The sequence below is a fragment of the Dendrobates tinctorius genome, unplaced genomic scaffold (genome assembly GCF_039654945.1).
Source record: "Dendrobates tinctorius isolate UK_male_01 unplaced genomic scaffold, ASM3965494v1 ptg000296l, whole genome shotgun sequence".
Lineage (NCBI taxonomy): Eukaryota > Metazoa > Chordata > Amphibia > Anura > Dendrobatidae > Dendrobates > Dendrobates tinctorius.
Window position 1 is genome coordinate 4,976,741 of NW_027361963.1, and position 6,000 is coordinate 4,982,740.

Below are 6,000 nucleotides of genomic sequence, written 5' to 3' on the forward strand. Positions count from 1 at the left end.
GAGGACAGGTCAGATATCAGCAGATGGTGAGAACATCTGAGGGAAGGAGATCAGGGAGAGGACAGGTCAGATATCAGCAGATGGTGAAAACATCTGAGGGAAGGAAATCAGAAGGACAGGTCAGATATCAGCAGATGGTGAGAACATCTAAGGGAAGGAGATCAGTGAGAGGACAGGTCAGATATCAGCAGATGGTGAGAACATCTGAGGGAAGGAGATCAGGGAGAGGATAGGTCAGATATCAGCAGATGGTGAGAACATCTGAGGGAAGGAGATCAGGGAGAGGACAGGTCAGATATCAGCAGATGGTGAAAACATCTGAGGGAAGGAAATCAGAAGGACAGGTCAGATATCAGCAGATGGTGAGAACATCTAAGGGAAGGAGATCAGTGAGAGGACAGGTCAGATATCAGCAGATAGTGAGAATATCTGAGGGAAGGAGATCAGGGAGAGGATAGGTCAGATATCAGCAGATGGTGAGAATATCTGAGGGAAGGAGATCAGGGAGAGGATAGGTCAGATATCAGCAGATGGTGAGAACATCTGAGGGAAGGAGATCAGGGAGAGGACAGGTCAGATATCAGCAGATGGTAAGAACATCTGAGGGAAAGATATAAGGAGAGAAAAGGTCAAATATCAGCAGATGGTGAGAACATTGAGGGAAGGAGATCAGGAGAGGAAAAGTCAGATATCAGCAGATGGTGAGAATATCTGAGGGAAGAATATCAGGATAGCAAGAGAAAAATGGTTAAGTGGACAACATATGATGGGAAGTTACAGATGGATCCAGAAGACTCCATGTGTCGTATATTAAATGAGAACATACCCAGATCTATGAACACGTCACCATCACAGGTTTCCGACCTCACGTTCTGCAGGGCATCCAGATTGATCTCCGGTAGCATGGAGCAGTTGTATTCGGTCTGTACAATGTTGGGGCGGCCCGGTGGACTTGGCTCCCAAACACCAGGAGATGGAACTGCTAACAGCCCTTCTGATATTCCACAGTCACTGGCCAGGGATGAACTCGGACCTTCATGCAGCCTATGTTCGAAGAGCTCAATCAAGCAGCGGCCCGGGCTCACATCTGAGGGAAGGAGATCAGGGAGAGGATAGGTCAGATATCAGCAGATGGTGAGAACATCTGAGGGAAGGAGATCAGGGAGAGGACAGGTCAGATATCAGCAGATGGTGAAAACATCTGAGGGAAGGAAATCAGAAGGACAGGTCAGATATCAGCAGATGGTGAGAACATCTAAGGGAAGGAGATCAGTGAGAGGACAGGTCAGATATCAGCAGATAGTGAGAATATCTGAGGGAAGGAGATCAGGGAGAGGATAGGTCAGATATCAGCAGATGGTGAGAACATCTGAGGGAAGGAGATCAGGGAGAGGACAGGTCAGATATCAGCAGATGGTGAGAACATCTGAGGGAAGGAGATCAGGGAGAGGACAGGTCAGATATCAGCAGATGGTGAGAACATCTGAGGGAAGGAGATCAGTGAGAGGACAGGTCAGATATCAGCAGATAGTGAGAATATCTGAGGGAAGGAGATCAGGGAGAGGATAGGTCAGATATCAGCAGATGGTGAGAACATCTGAGGGAAGGAGATCAGGGAGAGGACAGGTCAGATATCAGCAGATGGTGAAAACATCTGAGGGAAGGAAATCAGAAGGACAGGTCAGATATCAGCAGATGGTGAGAACATCTAAGGGAAGGAGATCAGTGAGAGGACAGGTCAGATATCAGCAGATAGTGAGAATATCTGAGGGAAGGAGATCAGGGAGAGGATAGGTCAGATATCAGCAGATGGTGAGAACATCTGAGGGAAGGAGATCAGGGAGAGGACAGGTCAGATATCAGCAGATGGTAAGAACATCTGAGGGAAGGAAATCAGAAGGACAGGTCAGATATCAGCAGATGGTGAGAACATCTAAGGGAAGGAGATCAGGGAGAGGACAGGTCAGATATCAGCAGATGGTAAGAACATCTGAGGGAGGGATATCAGGGAGAGGACAAGTCAGATATCAGCAGATGGTGAGAACATCTGAGGGAAGGAAATCAGAAGAGGACAGGTCAGATATCAGCAGATGGTGAGAACATCTAAGGGAAGGAGATCAGGGAGAGGACAGGTCAGATATCAGCAGATGGTGAGAACATCTGAGGGAAGGAGATCAGGGAGAGGACAGGTCAGATATCAGCAGATAGTGAGAATATCTGAGGGAAGGAGATCAGGGAGAGGATAGGTCAGATATCAGCAGATGGTGAGAACATCTGAGGGAAGGAGATCAGGGAGAGGACAGGTCAGATATCAGCAGATGGTGAGAATATCTGAGGGAAGGAGATCAGGGAGAGGATAGGTCAGATATCAGCAGATGGTGAGAACATCTGAGGGAAGGAGATCAGGGAGAGGACAGGTCAGATATCAGCAGATGGTAAGAACATCTGAGGGAAAGATATAAGGAGAGAAAAGGTCAAATATCAGCAGATGGTGAGAACATTGAGGGAAGGAGATCAGGAGAGGAAAAGTCAGATATCAGCAGATGGTGAGAATATCTGAGGGAAGAATATCAGGATAGCAAGAGAAAAATGGTTAAGTGGACAACATATGATGGGAAGTTACAGATGGATCCAGAAGACTCCATGTGTCGTATATTAAATGAGAACATACCCAGATCTATGAACACGTCACCATCACAGGTTTCCGACCTCACGTTCTGCAGGGCATCCAGATTGATCTCCGGTAGCATGGAGCAGTTGTATTCGGTCTGTACAATGTTGGGGCGGCCCGGTGGACTTGGCTCCCAAACACCAGGAGATGGAACTGCTAACAGCCCTTCTGATATTCCACAGTCACTGGCCAGGGATGAACTCGGACCTTCATGCAAGCCTATGTTCGAAGAGCTCAATCAAGCAGCGGCCCGGGCTCACCTCTGTGTCACTCGACACCTGGGATATGACCGCAGGTACTTAGTGAAAATCTCCATAGCCTCTCCACTCTGACACGCACAGCGCCGCCCTGCTCCATTCTGGCATGCACAGTTCAGACAGCTTCCTACTCCGTCACACACTGTAGAGGGCCTCCCTCAGGCTAAGTGCACACAGTGTTTTTGGTCCTGCAGATTTTTCCACGCAGAATTGAAGAAATCCGCAGGTCAAATGACTTGCATTTTTCATGCGGATTTCTTCCATTTTTTGCGCGGTTTTCTTGCGGTTTTGGAGACAGGGGAGGTGGAAAACCGCACAAAAGAAGTAACATGCTGCGGATTTTGTACAGCAGGAAAACCGCGCGGAAAAAACCGCAGCGTCTGCACAGCGTTTTTTTTTTTCATACATTTACATTGTACTGTAAATCACACTACGGATCCGCAGCGATTCTGCGCGGTAGAATCCGCTGCGGATCTGCAGGAAAAATGCATCGTGTGCACATGGCCTAACACGCACACAATGGCTTCTTACTCTGCCACATGCAGCGTAGAGACGCCTCCTCGGCACCCCAACATATAGCGCAAAGAAGGATTAGAAAGGACAATGCACAGTAACAGGACCCCCCTCAACTCGGCATCCAGAGGGCCCCATCCCCCCACTTCCTGGTCGCTGTCCGCTCAGATACCTTTGACGGCACACCTGACGCACACATGCCTTCCCCGGCACAGGCACGCCGACATATAGCACGGAGCAGGGTAAGAAAGGACAATGCACAGAGACAGGACCCTCCTCACCTCGACATCCAGAGGGCCCCTTCCCTCCACCTCCTGATCACTGTCTGCAAAGACTCGTGGGAAGTTAACGTCCAGCAGACCATTCAGCAAAAGCCCATCCTCCATCGCATCCGGGTCTCCGTAGAGTAACATCTACAAAAGGGGGCAAGAAAATCACCACACCCAGAAGACACAGCCAAGGAAGAGGGGCAAGAAGCCACAGGAAGAAAAATAGGGTGGAGAAGGGGGCCGATAAGGGGTTAACCTACTCCCCCCCCCCACACCCCAGCGACAGGGCAAAATTTTTAAAGTCTGACTAGTGTCACTTTATTTGTTAATAACTCTGCAGCTTCTGCAATTCCCAGTGATTCGCAGACTGTTTTTTCATGGCACATTATACTTTACTAGCTACTGAACCAGCTCTACGCCTGGGTGGCAAGCATTTGTATTGGTATATGGTCTCCCATCCTGGAATGCATGCCCCCCCCCCCCCCAATCCTGGTATGTATGGTCCCCTCACCCCCTTTCCTGGTATGGATGGTCCCCTCACCCCCTATCCAGGTATGCATGGTCCCCTCACCCCCTATCCTGGTATGCATGGTCCCCTCACCCCCTATCCTGGTATGCATGGTCCCCTCACCCCCTATCCTGGTATGCATGGTCCCCTCACCCCCTATCCTGGTATGTATGGTACCCCTCATCCCCCAATCCTGGAATACATGGTCCCCTCACCCCCCAATCCTGGTATGTATGGTCCCCTCACCCCCTTTCCTAGTATGGATGGTCCCCTCACCCCCTATCCTGGTATCTATGGTCCCCTCACCCCTCTATCCTTGAATGTATGGTCCCCTCACCTCCCTATCCAGGTATGCATGGTCCCCTCACCCCCTATCCTGTTAGGGTCCCCCCACCCCCCAATCCTGGTATGCATATTCCCCTCTCCCACCCAATCCTGGTATGCATGGTCCCCCTCACCCCCCAATCCTGGAATGTATGGTCCCCTCACCCCTCAATCCTGGTACGCTCCCCCCACCCCCCAATCCTGGTATGCATGGTTCCCTCACCCCCCAATCCTGGTATGCATGGTCCCCCTCACCCCCCAATCCTGGTATGCATGGCCCCCTCACCCCCCTATCCTGGTATGCATGGTCCCCTCACCCCCTATCCTGGTATGCATGGTCCCCTCACCCCCCAATCCTGGTACGCTCCCCCCACCCGCCTATCCTGGTATGCATGGTTCCCTCACCCCCCAATCCTGGTATGCATGGTCCCCCTCACCCCCCAATCCTGGTATGCATGGCCCCCTCACCCCCCTATCCTGGTATGCATGGTCCCCTCACCCCCTATCCTGGTATGTATGGTCCCCTCCCCCCCCCCCTATCCTGGTATGCATGGTCCCCTCACCCCCTATCCTGGTATGTATGGTACCCCTCATCCCCCTATCCTGGAATGTATGGTCCCCTCACCCCCCAATCCTGGTATGTATGGTCCCCTCACCCCCCCCAATCCTGGTATGTATGGTACCCCTCACCCCCCAATCCTGGTACGCTCCCCTCACCCCCAATCCTGGTATGCATGGTCCCCCTCACCCCCCAATCCTGGTATGCATGGTCCCCCTCACCCCCCAATCCTGGTATGCATGGTCCCCCTCACCCCCCTATCCTGGTATGCATGGTCCCCCTCACCCCCCTATCCTGGTATGCATTCTCCCCCCACCCCCCTATCCTGATATGCATGGTCCCCCCTCACCCCCTTCCCTGGTATGCATGGTCCCCCTCACCCCCCAATCCTATGCATGGTCCCCCTCACCCCCCTATCCTGGTATGCATGGTCCCCCTCACCCCCCCAATCCTGATATGCATGGTCCTCTCACCCCCCTTTCCTGGTATGCATGGTCCCCTCACCCCCCCTATCCTGATATGCATTGTCCCCCTCACCCCCCTTTCCTGGTATGCATGGTCCCCCTCACCCCCCCAATCCTGGTATGCATGGTCCCCCTCACCCCCCTTTCCTGGTATGCATGGTCCCCCTCACCCCCCCAATCCTGATATGCATGGTCCCCCTCACCCCCCTTTCCTGGTATGCATGGTCCCCTCACCCCCCCTATCCTGATATGCATTGTCCCCCTCACCCCCCTTTCCTGGTATGCATGGTCCCCCTCACCCCCCCAGTCCTGGTATGCATGGTCCCCCTCACCCCCCTTTCCTGGTATGCATGGTCCCCCTCACCCCCCTTTCCTGGTATGCATGGTCCCCCTCACCCCCCTTTCCTGGTATGCATGGTCCCCCTCACCCCCCTA

The 6,000-nt window shown here is 52.5% G+C and overlaps 1 pseudogene; it reads right to left on the reverse strand.

The window, feature by feature from the left end:
* Positions 1 to 4,157, reverse strand: part of LOC141073100 (uncharacterized) — a 96,797-nt pseudogene extending 92,640 nt beyond the window's left edge.
* Between the last annotated feature and the right edge of the window lie 1,843 nt (positions 4,158 to 6,000).